Source organism: Rana temporaria, chromosome 10 (assembly GCF_905171775.1).
Source record: "Rana temporaria chromosome 10, aRanTem1.1, whole genome shotgun sequence".
NCBI classification, from domain to species: domain Eukaryota; kingdom Metazoa; phylum Chordata; class Amphibia; order Anura; family Ranidae; genus Rana; species Rana temporaria.
This window is the reverse complement of record NC_053498.1, coordinates 74,356,628-74,373,259: the sequence shown is the minus strand read 5'-3', so window position 1 is coordinate 74,373,259 and position 16,632 is coordinate 74,356,628. Positions and strand designations below refer to the sequence as shown.

At 43.5% G+C, this 16,632-nt stretch overlaps 1 protein-coding gene across 1 annotated transcript in view; it reads left to right on the top strand.

Annotated features, from left to right (window-relative positions):
- Nucleotides 1-9,497: 9,497 nt before the first annotated feature.
- The window catches only part of PHLDB1 (pleckstrin homology like domain family B member 1), a 185,872-nt gene continuing 178,737 nt past the window's right edge, over nt 9,498-16,632 (top strand). Inside the window, exon 1 of the mRNA XM_040325487.1 lies at nt 9,498-9,621. The gene's annotated coding sequence lies outside the window, so the exon portion shown is untranslated. The remainder of the gene's footprint in view (nt 9,622-16,632) is intronic.

Genomic DNA, 16,632 nt, shown 5'->3' with positions numbered 1-16,632 from the left:
GCCACCATCAGCAGACTACCTGTCCTACAGTTGCCCATCAGCCGAGTACCCGTCACACAGCCTCCCATCAGCAGAGTACCCGTCCTACAGCTGCTCATCAGCTAAGCACCCATCACACAGTCACCATAAGTCTACCTGTCCCAGTGTCCCCATAGCCAGTCATGTCCAAAAAATATTACACTAGTGAGGAGGCGTTTCAAATCCTCAGTATAACGGATGAGAACAGCATGGAGCTATCACTGTCTAATTCCAATTCGGTGTATGAACCCGTCAAAAGTAGTGGATCCGCGACCGAATCTAAGGAGGAAATGGTCCCTCCTAAAAGGATAAGGCACTCTGAAAACCAGACAGCCACCAGCAGAGTCATACACCCCAATGGTATATCAGAACAGCACTGGAATATCACATCCCCCAAGAATCAGGGCCCAAACATATCTCCCAGACTCTTTATGACTGACTTCCAACTCGGGATCAGCAAGTATTCCCGCTTTCACCAAACACCCAGGTGTGCAGACCAACACCAAAACATTTTCAGAAATATTATTTTTTTACATTTATTTTGCCCGTCAGTTTACTTCAGTTTATTGTGGACCGTACCAATCTTTTTGCCCAAAAAATATTGCTATCAACCCCAGTTCATCCTATGCCTGTCCGTATGAGTGGAAACATCTTACATTGGAGGAGTTCAAGTTACCATATTTATTGGTGTATAACATGCACTTTTTCCCCCTGAAAATAGAGGGTAAACATTGCGTGCATGTTATAACCTGATATTTGTTTTTACCAACTGGGGGGGTGGGGATCATTCGGTCAGCCCCGGGTGCCACACATTCGGGGGGGGGGGGGTCAGTCCGCCTCTGCTGGCCCTGGGACAATACTGCCAGCATGCTCTAAAGTTAAGAAAAAATCACTGCCAGCCCATTCTCATACACTGCTGCTCCTGTGTCACTCTCATTATAAACCAAAGCCTCTAAATACCTCCTTAGCTCTGTTCTTTCTAGCCACTCTCTTCCTCCCGCTCCTCCTTCTCCGAGTGTAGCTTAAGATTGGAGGAGGAGAGCGGTCACGTGACCATCCATGAAACATCAGAGGAGAACAGTCACGTGACTGGGTCCATTAAAGAATGAACTAATGGGGTATTTAGAGGCTTCGATTTACAATGACAGACACTTAAACAGTGTAGGAATGATCTAGAAAGGGCTGTCAGTGATTTTTTTAAAGTGGAGTTCCAACCAAAAGTGGAACTTCCGCTTTAAATACTCTTGCCCCCTTATGTAATTTTTTGGGGGGGAGTGGGTACCTACTTTAGAGAGGGACTTCCTGTCCCACATTCTCGTTCCGTCTTCATGCCGCCTAGGCGACTCCTCCTCTCCTCCACAGGGCCCCTCCCTCTAGGCAATCTTCTGGGACACATCACATGTCCCAGAAGATTGTCCACTCGGAGAGCGCAGCGCAACTCGCGCATGTGCAGTGCACGCCTGGCCGTGAAGCCACACACTGTCACAGCTGAGTGCCAACAGTTACAATGACAGCGCCATAGAGAGGAGGGGTAGAGGAGCGAGGCTTCGGGCACCCGCATCGCTGGACCATGGGACAGGTGAGTGGCTGTTTATTAAAAGTCAGCAGCTATATTTTTTTAGCTGCTGACTTTTAATAAACTGATAAAAGCCTGGAACTCTGCTTTAACTTTAGAGTATGCTAGCAGTGCTGTCCTAGAGGTCTCCTGTTAGTGCAGGGGGGGGCTGTATAATCAAAGTGACTGTGTACTGTGCAGGGGGAGGGGGCTGTTTAATGTAAAGGGGGCTGCATATTGTGCAGGGGGTCTGTGTAATGTAAAGGGGGCTGCATATTGTGCAGGGGGTCTGTGTAATGTAAAGGGGGCTGCATATTGTGCAGGAGGCTATGTAATTCAAAGGGGGCTGCATATTGTGCATGGGGTCTTTGTAATGTAAAGGAGGCTGCATATTGTGCAGGGGGTCTTTGCAATGTGCAGGGGGTTGTGGAAAGATTTATTCCTGAAACTTCCCTCTTAAAATTAGGGTGCGTGTTTTACGCCTGTGCGTGTTTTACGCCTGTGCGTGTTATACACCGATAAATACGGTATTTATGGGCCTCACTGTTAACATGGGCCTTACAAAAAGATGAAGGACATGCTTACTGGTCCACCAACCCCATCCATCACATGCCTATTTATTCTGCTGTAATGTCTAGGTCACGCTATGAGATGATCATGTGCTTCCTTCATTTCAGTGGCAATATCCAGTGTTCTCCCGAGATCATCCCAACTATGACAAATTACCCACTTCTTAATTTTTCTCCCCAGAGATTTTCTGAACATCAAGTCCCTGACCAAAACATATGTGTGAATAAGTCCCTTGTCCACTTCACAGGCCGGCTGGGAATTAAGCAATACATTCCCAGCAAAAGGGCAAGATATGGAGTAAAGAACTACAAGCTTTGTGAAAGAGCTACTGGATATTTGTATGCGTTCCACATGTATGGCAAAGATTCCCAGCTCCAGTGCCCAACCTAAATCGGTACAAGTGGAAAAATTGTCTGGGACCTGGAATTTCCACTTTTCCAAAAAGGTTTTCACATCTACCTAGATCATTTCTATACCAGTCTGCCCCTTTCCTGCCACTTTACCATGAGAAAACCTTGGCCTGTTGTACCACTCGAAAAAAAGCAAGGGGGTTCCACAAAACTTAGTGACCACAAGGCTACAAAGGGGGGAATCGGCAAGTCTGAGGAATGAGGAAATGCTGGCTGTGAAGTGGAAGGATTAGAGAGATGCGTATGTCCTATCCACCATCCACAATGACATCTCGGTGGAAATTCCCGGAAGACACGGCCCCATCCAAAAGCCTGCGTGCATCCAAGATTATAATCAACACTTAGATGCTACAGCCCTATTTAGCAACAATAAATTCCCTTTTCTGGAATGAAAAAGTTGCAATTTATCGTATTAATTTGGCCATTTATAATGCTTATGTCATCTACACCAAATCCACGGAAAGACTTACCACCTTCCTCAAATTTATAGAGTGAAATTCTCCTAATTTACCAGCAAGGAATTTACCCCCCCAGAAAACATTCTCTCTGATTCTGTAGGCAGACTTCATCAGCGCCATTTCCCTGAGAGCATTCCACCCACAGAAGCAGGCAGAAGGCACCAGAAAATATGTCAGGTATGCAGCAGAGGGGGAGTCTACAATGTCTCTCCCAACCGGGCCTATGCATCGGAGACTGCTTCCAGCATTTTCACACGTCACTAAAATATTAGCCCATATTCTTAACAGCCTGCCATTTCCCCTTTTCATAATCTGTGCTGATCATTTGCCTGGCGCCTCAACCAACCATGCCACTGCCTTCCACTTGAACTGCCCTGGACTGTTTATTGGCTATGCTTCTGCCTGCCATCTAGATTGTTCATCAACCATGTTCCTGCCTTCCACCTGCACTGATCTTGGCCTGTTAATCAACCATGTTTTTTGCCTGCTACTTGGACTGATCTTTTGCTTTATTAGTGTAGTAGTGGGATTCAAGATACACAGGGGTGTCACGTATGTGAAAGGCTTCAGAATAGTGTTCTGAGTAGAGAAAAACAGTTTTTGTTTTTATCTGGGTTTTGTAATTTGGAAGGAGTCTCTACCCCTGTGCCCATTCTTTCCTGACCAAGGCCCTATGCTTGATGTTCCTGCCTGCTGCTTGGGCCTATACTTTGACTGTGCTGACCTTATCTCTGCCTGCTGCCTGTAATGACCCAGGACTTTTTATGGACCATGTTCCTGCCTGCTGCCTGGACCAATACTTTGGCTGTGTTAACTATATCTATGCCTGCACTGATGCAGGACTTTTTATGGACCATGTTCCTGCCTGTTGCTTGGACAAATACTTTGGCTGTGCTGACCATATCTGCCTGTTGCCTATACTGACTATGAACAGTATTCCTGCCTGCTGCCTAGACGATTCTTTTTGCTGTTGCTGACCATTTCCCTGCCTGCTACCTGAAAAATAGCTTTGGCTGTGCTAACAATATCTTTGCCTGCTGCCTGTATGGACAATATTCCTGCCTGCTGCCTGGAGTATTCCTTTTGCTGTTGTTGACTACATCCCTGCCTGTTGTCTGGCCCAATGCTCTCCTCTGTGGACCAATGCTCTCCTTTGTGGACCAATGCACTACTAAAACCACATGTAATCTTGTGTTTACCCTTTGCTCAGCAGAATGTATTTTGTGATAGTTTGTCAGGAAATTAGATGTGTAATTTATGACCCTAGAAAGCCTGAAAGTGCTACCTGGATGTTGGGCCTCTCTGTGGCCAGGCTGTGGAAAAGTCTCACACATGTGGTATCGCTATACTCAGGAGGAGTGGCAGAATGTATTTTGGGGTGTTATTTTTGGTATGTACATGGTATGTGTTAAGAATATCTTATAAATTGACAACTTTTTGTAAAAGAAAATATGTTTTCATTTTCTTTCCACATTTTCCTCAAACTTGTGAAAAAAATGACATGTTCAAAGGACTCATTATGCCTCAGAATATACGTTGGGGTGTTTTTCTTTCCAAAATGGGGTTATTTTGTGAGTAATTTCACTGTCCTGGTGCTCCAGGGCCTTCAAAAATGTAATATGTAGTCAGGAAATTAAATGTGCAATTTACTGTATGTCCCTAGAATGCCTGGCAGTGCTACTTGGATGTTGGGCATCTGTATGTGGCCAGGCTGTGTAAAAGTCTCACACGTGTGGTAGCGCCATACTCTGGAGGAGTAGCATAATGTATTTTGGGGTGTAACTCTTGGTATGTACATGCTATGTGTTAGAAATATCTTATAAATTGACAACACTGTGTAATAGTGATAACAGAAATAACTTGTTAACATTACAATTTTGTGTAAAAAAATAAAATAAAATAAAATTTCCTTTCCCAAGAATTATGGGAAAAAGTTACAACTTCAAAAAGCTCACCATGCCTCCTACTAAATACATTGGACTGTCTACTTTCCAAAAATTCATAATTTGAGGGGTATTTGTACTGCCTTGACATTTCAGGGCCTCATTAAATGAAATACCATATCTTGCAGACTCTATGGGCCAGATTCTCAGTCAGCTGCATAATTGTGTGCGGGCGTAACGTATCCGCTTTACGTTACGCCTCCGCAACTTAGACGGGCAAGTGCTGTATTCTCAAAGCACTTGCTCCGTAAGTTGCAGCGGCGTAGCGTAAATCGGCCGGCTTAAGCCCGCCTAATTCAAATTTGGAACAGGGGGGCGTGTTTTATGTAAAACTACTGTGACCCGACATGATTAAAGTTTTTGCAGAACGGCGCATGCGCCGTCCGTGGCATTTCCCAGTGTGCATTGCTCCAAAGTACACCGCAAGGACGTCATTGGTTTCGACGTAAACGTAAATGACGTCCAGCCTCATTCACGGACGACTTACGCAAATGACGTAACTTTTTCAAATTTCGACGTGGGAACGACGGCCATACTTAACATTGTTACGTCGCACTTATGCCTCATATAGCAGGGGCAAGTATACGCCAAGAAAAACCTAACGTAAACGTCGTAACTTTACTGCGTCGGCCGCGCATACGTTCGGGAATTCGCGTATCTAGCTAATTTGCATACTCAACGTGGAATGCGACGGAAGCGCCACCTAGTGGTAAAAAAAAAAGAGACTTACGCCTGTCGGATCTAATGGATATCTATGCGTAACTGATTCTAAGAATCACATGGCGCTGTGCCGTTGTAAGTCCTTTCAGAATCTGGCCCTATAACTTTCACACAGACTAAATAATATACACTTTTTTGTAAATTTCTGTTTATTCAGTTTTATAACATACAAACAATACAGTCCACCGATTGTGGAAATCGACCATCTGCAACAACACAATTGCCGGTGTACAGTGAGCAAAAACAAAAACAAATAGGTACAAAACAAAAAATTATAACCCACCCAAAAACAACAGAAATTGCCTAGACAACTACTTGCATTCATGGACCCTCTTTCTGGAGGTAGACATATATTGACACAGTGATGCCATTTTGAGAAGCCCCGTGTAGCTCTGCCAGAAAATGCTAGAACAGAAACCTCCCCCCTCATATCCAGAGGTCAAAATAATATACACTTATTTGTTTGTTTTTTACCAATGATATGTAGCAGTCGAAATTTTTAAATTCGTGAAGAAAAATTGCTTATATCGCAAAAAAATTTAAAAATAAACAATGGGGATTAAATACCATCCAAAGAAAGCTCCATTTGTGTGAATTTTTTTTATAAAACTTTGGTTTGGGTACAGTGTAGCATTACTGATTAACTGTCATTCAAAGCGTGAGAGCACTGAAAGCTGAAAATTGGTCTGGGCAGGAAGGGGGTAAAAGTGCCCTGTATTGAAGTAGTTAAAGTGGAGGTTCCACCTGAAAAAAAATGTTCCACCAGAAATCTAAAAATAAAAAAAATAAATGGAAAACATTTTTTTTTTTTACTTACCCTAAATAGCTGTTGCTATGCGGAAGTGCCGAATCTGCCTCTTCATCCTCAGCGGCGGATTCTCGTCCTCCTCCTACACTCGGTGTCTTCTTGTGAATGGGGCGCTCTGCATTTTGGGAACTGTGTGTGTCCCAGAAAGCAGCCGGCCCATTTACAAAGCGCCGCGCTGCTCGCGCATGCGCAGTAGGAAACTGTTTCCCTTACTGTGGATGGCGGCGCTTGGAGCTGCCAGGATCGAGGATTGGCCTCGGTGGGGGCCGACATCGCTGGCGGCTAGGACAGGTAAGTGTCCTTTATTAAAAGTCAGCAGCTCCAGTGTTAGTAGCTGCTGACTTTTAATTTATTTATTTTTTTGTAATGGAACCTCCACTTTAAGTTCCTGACCCCTGGGTTTGGCATGCATTACGTGTGTGGATAGTTTAAGGACAGGTCACCCATCTGTTAGGGACAGTATTAGCGGCAGACAAAGGTTTTAGACGACAAGGAAAAGGCTTGCAATCTCCTTGGACAACTTTCCGTTCAGGGTCAAGTCGGCCAGGCTGCATTCTGCCCCTCCAGGCAGAGGCTGTCAATTCGGCAGATACCTGCTCCGCTACACACTGTTGATATCCATGTTCCCGGTTGGGCATTCTTCCACTGGGTTTGTTGTGAACCGTTTTGCCTTTACTACAACACAGATTCTACTAATTGCACCTGGACTGTGTGTGTTTTATTGCTGCCGCACTGCGTTGCACCTACCCCCATAACATGACAAAGTCTTTCCAGAACACTAGAGGATATCTATGGAGACAGCACAGCAGTGCAGGCTGCTTTACAGCTCTGCTTGTCTAATTGAGACTTCCGGGTCTCTGATCAGGGATTAGTCCGATTCCTGTACTGAAAAAAACAGCTTTTTTCAACACAACTGAATATGACTTAAGCCCCGTACACGCGGTCAGACCTTTGTCCAAACAAAATCACATCGGAATTCCGACAGAATTCCATTCGGAGTAAAAGAGAACATGTTCTCTATCTAAACTCCGACGGAATTCCTCGGAATTTCCAATGAAAATAATCTGATGGGGCATACACATGGTCGGAATTACCGATGGAAAAAGTCAGTCTGACTTTTTCCATCGAAAATTCAGATTGTGTGCACGGGCTTTATGCTAAAAATGTGCACAGGAGACTAGAACCAGGGCTGTCCTAATGCATAGGCAGTGCCCATGGGCCCCAGGTGCATGGGGGCCCCATGATTGTCTTCCATTACATCATACTTGTTACCTGTCCTGGATTTGCCAAAGCAGTCACACGTTTTACTAAGCTGTCCAAGGATGACCGTGTCCTGAGTAGCGTCCTGGAACCTGTACCGTGCCTTCTTGATCAGTGTTGTGCCCTCCTGACCTCCCTCTACTGTGCCCTTCTGCCCCTGTAGGGGTGTCCTTTGTGTTGATTAGTCTTTGATTTATGGAATGCTTTTTATATTGTTTAAAATTGATTTTATTGAAAGTACTTAAAATATATGTTTAATTCTATCAACTATTTATACTTTAAAGCGGTTGTAAACCTGCATCAAATTTTTTATTTATTTTTTCTCCTGTAAGGCAAAAGTCATAATGAGCTAATACTTACCTCGGAACGAGGTGTGTAGCACTTACCTGGTCCACGCCGAGCGAGATTTCATCTTGTGTCGGCGTGTCTTCTGGGTATCGCCGCTCCAGCGCTGTGATGCGATGAAGTCACTCCCGTGCGCGCGCGGGAGATGTAAAACTCGGCAAGGTCCGGCGGCTGCCTGTCCTTTCGCCGTAGATCCCCCTGCGCATGCGCCACGGCGCATTGCGAGGGGAATATCTCCTAAACCGTGCAGGTTTAGGAGATATTCTCCTTACCTACAGGTAAGCCTTGTTATAGGCTTACCTGTAGGTAAAAGTAAAAAAAGTGGGTTTACAACCACTTTAATTCTTGAGCGTAGGTGAGTAAATTGGGGCAGGTTGGTAGGGGCCCAGTAGATTACTTTTCTCCGGGGCCCATGATGCTATTAAGATGGTCCTGACCAGAGCTGGATCTGATCACCTAATGTTAAAGGGGTTGTAAAGGAAGAATTTTTTTTTTCTGAACAATATCCTTTACTTGCAGACATTCCTCTTTTCACTTCCTCATTGTTCATTTTTGTTCAGAAGTTGCTCTATTTCTTCTCTGTTCTGTTCACTTTCTGCTTGTCTGATTGTTACTCACCACCGTGAAGGAAGGCTTTACTGCGGTGGTCAGTGACGTGCTCGCCCCCTCCTGGGAACTACATCTGTGCGGCAGGACGCTCTCTGTGTTAGAGACTTCAAGGAGGTGTGAATTACTGGGCGTGCCGCAATGCATACTGGGAAATGTAGTTCTTACATGAACGAGCGCCGCAAACCAGGAAGTGACTGAGAAAACAGAAACTAGAATGCCGGAGGTGATATAGGTGAAGGAATTTAATAGGTATTTACTCGTTTTTTAACAGAATCATTACACTATTCTGTCTGTCTACCTTGCAGACATTAATTTTAGGCACAAAAATGTTCTCCTTTACAACTCCTTTAATATCCAATATTTTCCTGACAAAAAAATCTATGATAATTATTTTATTGTCTAGACTCTAGACCATAAGAAATAGGGGAAAAAAGTATAAAAATCACCTTTCCTTGAACTAGAAGGAAAGAGAATTCTTCCAACCGGGACACAGAGAACAATGAAAAGCTGATATTGGTTCCAACTTTTCCCGACTACATTCTAAACCTTTTAAACATGAATAATGTTCTGGGCATCCTCATATTGCAAGAAGTTAAACTCCATACTTCAGTTTTTTGCAAGTGGAAAGGGCAGAGAGTGTTTATTTTCTGGCTGCAGAATAGGCTGCTCCTTGTTCTTGAATAGTAGAGGGGACAGGGCGGGCTCTCGGGCCCTTCTTCTTACTTGCTATTGGTAACGGAAGTTAGGCCAGCTGTAGGAGGGACATGCCCCCACAACCCTGATCTGACAGTGAGTCTTCTGTCTGCTTGCAGCTGGCTGCATCTCACAACTGGATACTTCGCAGACGTGGTACAAGGAGGAGGAGGAGGGAGGAGAGGAGAGGAGGGGGGGAAGGAGAAGCTGCATATCTGGAGTTTATGGAAAGGTAAGAGGTACTGCTTCACAATTACAATGTATGCATGTGAGATCTACAAAGTACCATCTGTTTATTTGTTTTTAATTATACTTTTTCTTTGTAGAAGATTAGTGTGAAATTGTATAACTGTAGAAATAGCTTAGTTCTTAATGGAATGCATTGTAAAAATAATTGGACATTTTGAATGTGTGTGTATTATTATTGTGTTTTTTATATACATCTGTCTAATTTGTTCTTAAATATATATAGAGAGAGATGGGTGCCATGCAGAATATTCGTGTAAAAAGGGGGTCTTGTTTTTCTGTGGTCCCATAACGTCTTTCTGGTTTGCTTTGGGGGGGAAACGTTTACCTTTAAAAAGTTGAAGTCTATTGCTCTTTAGAAAACAAATCTCTTTGTCCCTCTCTCTGCCTCAATGGTGCATTTTTTAGGTCTGATGTATAGAGCTCTATTAATAAAAGTACTATGTAACTTGTGATCCATTACGCTAAACTTGTCATCTAGACTTTACATGATTGGATTTGATATTTTTTAATGTTACTATAAAGGAAAATTTGTGGTGAAAAAAAAAGTATGAGTGAATAGTTTTGCCTGCGAATTCTTCACGGTCTGGGTAAGTGGAGGCGTGATAGGGGCGTGATGTACTTTGTGTTATAAGGTGTCCCTCTTTTCCATCTTAGAAAGTTGGGAAGTATGTGTCAGCTCTGCACTCCACCCACATTCCTGATAAAGATTTATGAGCACAGTTACCGGGCTTTGAAGTTGATCATTATCTTCTTCTAAAATATATGTTTTAAAGGAAAAGTTAAAGGAGAAGTGTGCTTTTCTAATAACAAAGGATCATTGTCCAGCCCCTGGCCTCTGCTGCAATAAAATGAATATAACAGGCCAACCTCTGTGCAGAGGAAATTTCTTACTGCTGATTAATGATGGGAACTTTCCATAAGTGTGTCTGATCACAGCTTCACTGAGATGAATACAGAATGCCATTGCTTGAGTCACACAATTATTTTTTTCAGTGCATGTCATGCAGATGTGTCACACCGCAATGTATTGCCTGTTGGGCCCAGTGTTTGCAAAAAATGATTTATCAGAAAAGTAGATATTAAATCTGAGAGCTGCTTAGGATGGTAATGGTGACGGAATAGTGAGATTTAGAACAATGGCAATATGCTGCTCGTATAAATGATGTGCCAAACTCCTGCAGCATTTTTTACTGACAGAGCATATTTTTTAACTGATAACCTGAAAAATTACAGAACTCCTATTAAAAACTAGGACAACCGATATTTCAAGACTATAAACACAATGGGCCAGATCCACGTACCGCGGCGTTTTTTTACGGCGTAGCGTATCTCAGATACGGCGGCGTAGTGTAACTGTGTCGGCTTAAGGGCGCGCAATTCAAACGGATGAGATGGGGGCGTGTTTTATGGTAATACGTCTTGACCCGACGTAAATTACGTTTTTTCTGAACGGCGCATGTGCCGTCCGTGGGGGTATCCCAGTGCGCATGCTCCAAATTAACCCGCAACAAGCCAATGCTTTCGACGTGAACGTCATTCTACACAAAGCCCTATTCGCGAACGTTTTACGCAAACAACGTACACAACGGAAAATTTGACGCTGGCCCGACGTCCATACTTAACATTGGCTACGCCTCATATAGCAGAGGTAACATTACACCGAAAAAAGCCTTACGGAAACAACGTAAAAAAATGCGCCGGCCGGACGTACGTTTGTGGATTGCCGTATCTAGCAAATTTGCATACTCGACGCGGAAATCTACGGAAGCGCCACCTCAAGGCCAGCGTAAATATGCACCTTAGATCCGACGGCGTACTAAGACGTACGCCAGTCGGATCTAGCCCAGCTTCAGGCGTATCTTGTTTTGTGGATACAAAACAAAGATACGCCGGAGCAACCTAGAAGTTACGCCGCGTATCAATAGATACGCCAGCGCAACTTCTTTGTGGATCTGGCCCAGTATGTAAACACCGACAATACCCATTGACAATACCCAAAACAAGGAATTTATCTGGTTTACACCTAAAAAGTCAAAAATGATCAGCCCCCGATATTTACAGACATAGATTTTACTGGAATGCCGCTTACACACGATCGGACATTCCGTCAACAAAACCGACGGATTGTTGACTCAAACTTGTCTTGCATACACACGGTCACACAAATGTTGTCGGAAATTCCGAACGTTAAGAACGCGGTCACGTACAACACTACGACGGGCCAATAAACATATCGTTCAATGATTCCAAGCATGCGTCAAATTGATTCCGAGCATGCGTAGGATTTTTGTGCATCGGAATTGCATATAGATGATCGGAATTTCCGACAAGAACTTTTGTCGGAAAAATAGAGAACCAGCTCTCAAACATTTGTTGTCAGAAATTCCAACAGCAAATGTCCGATGGAGCCTACATATCCGACCAAAAGCTCACATCGAACATTTGTTGTCGGAAATTCAGACCGTGTGTACATGGCAGAAGACTCCTCTCTGAATGCAGTATTGGATCATTTTCTATGACCCTGAATGCTGCTCTAAAATACACCTATAAATAACAAACGGTGCATATGCACATTAAATGACCTAGGGCTGCATTCAGAGGCTTATTAAAACAACAGACGCTCTTACCATAATTTCCAATAGTCCCTCATTTGAAGAAACTGTCCCTTGTTTTGACCCAAATGCCTTTAAATTATTTTCTTCTTAGTTGTCCCTCTTTTTAGCCTGATGTATAGACCTTTATAAAGAAAACATACAATTTACCTACCAAAACTGTTACAGTATACTGCATTAAACATTTAACCCATCCTTTATGTTATTGTCTTTAAAATGTCAGTAAAAGAAAAGGTTTTGGTAAAAAATAGCACTTGTGGATTTACCCATTTATTTTTTGCTTAATAATTCTTTGTGATCTGTCCCTCTTTCTTATCTGAGAATGGTAGGAGGCACCTTGTTAAATGAAATCCATTGTCCTACTGCTGCAAGAAGTATGCTTTAGACTGTGTGCTGCATTCCAACTGCATTCCACAAGCACATACATGCCACACACACACACACACACACACACACACACACCGTAAATAGGTGCAGTCCATAGGACTTGACAACAGAGAGAACATTAAAAAGTGTAATTTATTCAGATCGATTATTTATATATATATTTTAAGTGCCTTTGCAATGGCAGACCCCTCTTTCATCCCTGGCACCCCTCTGACACAGGTAATAGCTTTCTGACCTCTTCCAACAGCCAATCGGCAAGAATAAAATTAATGGGTCCCCTATCCATAGTAAAAAGAAGAAGTTGGGTAAGTGTTGTGTGTGTTAGGCGGGCAGTGGACGGACTATAAGGAGCCTCTCCATAGCTGCACAGAGAAGCTCAGGATCTGGTGGAGGAGTTCTGTCCTCCTCTCTGCTGCCGATGGCTGAGACAAGCTGTAGCAGAGATAGGGGGGGGGGGGGTCCCGCAGCTGCAGAAGAGGTACAAGGGTCACATGAAATGGCCTGGCGTGACAGATTTGTTTGAAACATGTGCTGTAAGGGCTCTTGCACACAGGCTGCCTGAGTCCATTCAGCATACCTGAAGCCATATTTCCCTTACTCAGGCAACCAGGGTACACAGTACAGCCTGTCATTAGCATGAATGGCTGTGCAGCTCTGTACACATGTATATAGAGGTGCTATTGTAAACACTTTAAAATTGATATTGCGCCATACTCACACTGCTGTAAAGTGGACCAAAGTTGTCCTCAAAACCTCCAATACTTATGGATATGTATTTTAGATATTTATAAACTAATATTATGAGAATCCTTATCAATAGGACAATGGCATATGCTGTGCAACCACATAATATGAAATATCCACAACAGCATATAGGTATTAATAAAAGTAACAATATAAAAATAGAACAGTCCAACATCTGAATCATTAAAATACACAAAACGGCGCTAAAAATGTAAAAGGTAATAATGAACCCATGGTTATAACCACTGATGTAAAGTCTTGAACGTAGTAAAGATGATGTAAACAGTTCAAAGTATTAAATTGTGTATATGAGCGGTTGTCCTAGCGTGCACCTTCCACCAAAAAGACCAATAGCCACTTAATGGGCCTTAAGTAAGATGTCTCATCAGCCACTTTAAAATTGATCATCACCATCCAGCAGGATCAACCGGTACAGGGGCTCCACAGGATCATAAAACACAAGAACAGCAGCAAATAGTGTAATCCTGTTTATTTAAACCAAAGTTGCCCATACACCAGAGGCGTTTCGTTTCGTCACCTGACTTCAACAGAGAGCTCTCTGGATACTGGTGATAGCGCCCTCTTGGGTCAGTCTTTTATGCTTATGTGATTGTTATTGATGTACGTAGTTAGGTTTAAGGGGTCCTCTGGTGTATCGGTAACTTTGGTTTAAATAAACAGGATTACACTATTTGCTGCTGTTCTTGTGTCTTATGACTTGTGTTGGAGCCAATGTACCAGTTGATCCTGCTGGATGGTGATGATCAGGGATGGACTGGCCATTGGGACTACAGGGAGTTTCCCGGTGTGCCGATGGCTCAGTGGGCCGGCTTCAGTGACAGCGGACCGCCGCCCCCCTCCGCTCCTCTGTCTCTCCCTCCCTGCAGCGCTCACCTGGGGGGGAACAGAGAAGCAGGGGGAGGACCAGAGGAGCAGGGGGAAGGGGACAGACAGCTGACTCAACAGCTATGGCCTGGGAGTTTCTCACTTCTGCCTAATCTTGTCTCATAAGGGGGAGCACCAAACTGATACTTTGTCCCGGGTGAAATAATGTCTAGCTTCCCCACTGGTACTGCCTATAAGAGTACCAGTATCTAATAAAGTAGAACGGCTAGTGGCTAGTGAAGGGGGAGAGGGGGTGCGGGTGGCCGGGGGGGGGGGGGGGTGCGGGAGTTGTCTGGCTGCCATTAGAGAGACCTGTCAAAGTGGGCCAGTCTGGATGAAGTCCAGGGCCAAATTTTTGTCCCAGTCCAGCCCTGGTGATGATCCATTTTAAAGTGGCTGATGAGATATCTTACTTAACCACTTAAGCCCCGGACCAAAATGCTGCCTAAAGACCCAAGGGGTTTTTACAGTTCGGGACTGCGTCGCTTTAACAGACAATTGCGCGGTCGTGCGACGTGGCTCCCAAACAAAATTGGCGTCTTTTTTTCCCCACAAATGGAGCTTTCTTTTGGTGGTATTTGATCACCTCTGCGGTTTTTATTTTTTGCGCTATAAACAAAAATAGAGCGACAATTTTGAAAAAAATGCTACATTTTTTACTTTTTGCTATAATAAATATCCCCCAAAAACATATATAACATTTTTTTTTTTCCTCAGTTTAGGCCGATACGTATTCTTCTACCTATTTTTGGTAAAAAAAATCGCAATAATCGTTTATCGGTTGGTTTGCGCAAAATTTATAGTGTTTACAAAATAGGGGATAGTTTTTTTGCATTTTTATTTATTTATTTATTTTTTACTACTAATGGCGGCGATCAGCGATTTTTTTCGTGACTGCGACATTATGGCGGACACTTCGGACAATTTTGACACATTTTTGGGACAATTGTAATTTTCACAGCAAAAAATGCATTTAAATTGCATTCTTTATTGTGAATATGACAGTTTGCAGTTTGGGAGTTAACCACAGGGGGCGCTGTAGGAGTTAGGGTTCACTTTGTGTGTGTTTACTAGTGTAGGGGGGTGTGGCTGTAGGAATGACGTCATCGATCGTGTCTTCCCTATAAAGGGAATGACGCGATCGATGCGCCGAAACAGTGAAGTACGGGGAAGCCGTGTTTACACACGGCTCTCCCCGTTCTTCAGCTCCGGGGAGCGATCGCGACGGAGCGGCTATAAACGAATAGCCGCGCCGTCGTCCCGGATCGCTCCTGAAGCCACGGGGACCGCCGCATGTACGGGGGGGGGTCCCGATCGGACCCCCGACCCACGTCAAGCAGAGCACGTATATATACGTGCATGTGCCTGCCTGTGCCATTCTGCTGACGTATATGTACATGCGGCGGTCCTTAAGTGGTTAAAGGGTCACTAAAGGAATTTTTTTTTTTAGCTAAATAGCTTCCTTTACCTTACTGCAGTCCTGGTTTCATGTCCTCATTGCTCATTTTTGCTTTGATGTTGCTGTAATTCCTCTCTGTTCTGGACACTTCCTGGTTGTCTGTTTCCTGATCACCACAGTACTGGGAGATTTCTCACTGTGGTGACTAATCAAGGAGGTGTGATTACTGTGTGTCAGCACCAATCCAGTTTCGTTTTACAAAGCATCACTGCCCTCTATTGGCTCTTTGTCTCTGTACATCAGAGAACCAGGAAACAGCAAAAACGAAACTGTAGGTACATTATATGATTGGTTTTTATCTATTTTTAATCATTTTTAAAGGGAATCAGTTAACTACAGTATTATGTCTCTATACCCTGTAAACAGTCCTTTTAGCAAAAAAATGTTTTTCCTTTAGTGACCCTTTAAGGCCTATTTACTAGAGGCTTCTGGTGAGTTTGACCCCCTGGGGGAGTGTGCATCACACAGTGGATTACGGCTATTGGTCTTTTAGGTGGAAGGTGCACGCTAGGACAACTGCTCATATACATCATTTAATGCTTTGAACTGTTTACATCACCTTTACTACGTTCAAGACTTTACATCAGTGGTTATAACCACGGGTCCATTATTACCTTTTACATTTTTTGCGCTGTTTTGTGTATTTTAATGATTGAGATATTTGACCGTTTTATTTTTATACTGTTACTTTTATCTTATCCTATTTTAAACAGCTGCTTAGTGTTTTAAAACATTTTGTAAATTATATTCTATTACAATTTTATCTTTGTGCATCCTACTTAGGGAACTGTGGGATTTATTTGGCGCTGAGTGGGTGTTCTGTAGGCCATTTGCACACCCCTCTTTCTTCATATAGGTATTAATGTTTCAACTTGATCAAGGCACAATGCCACTAGTGATGTACCTC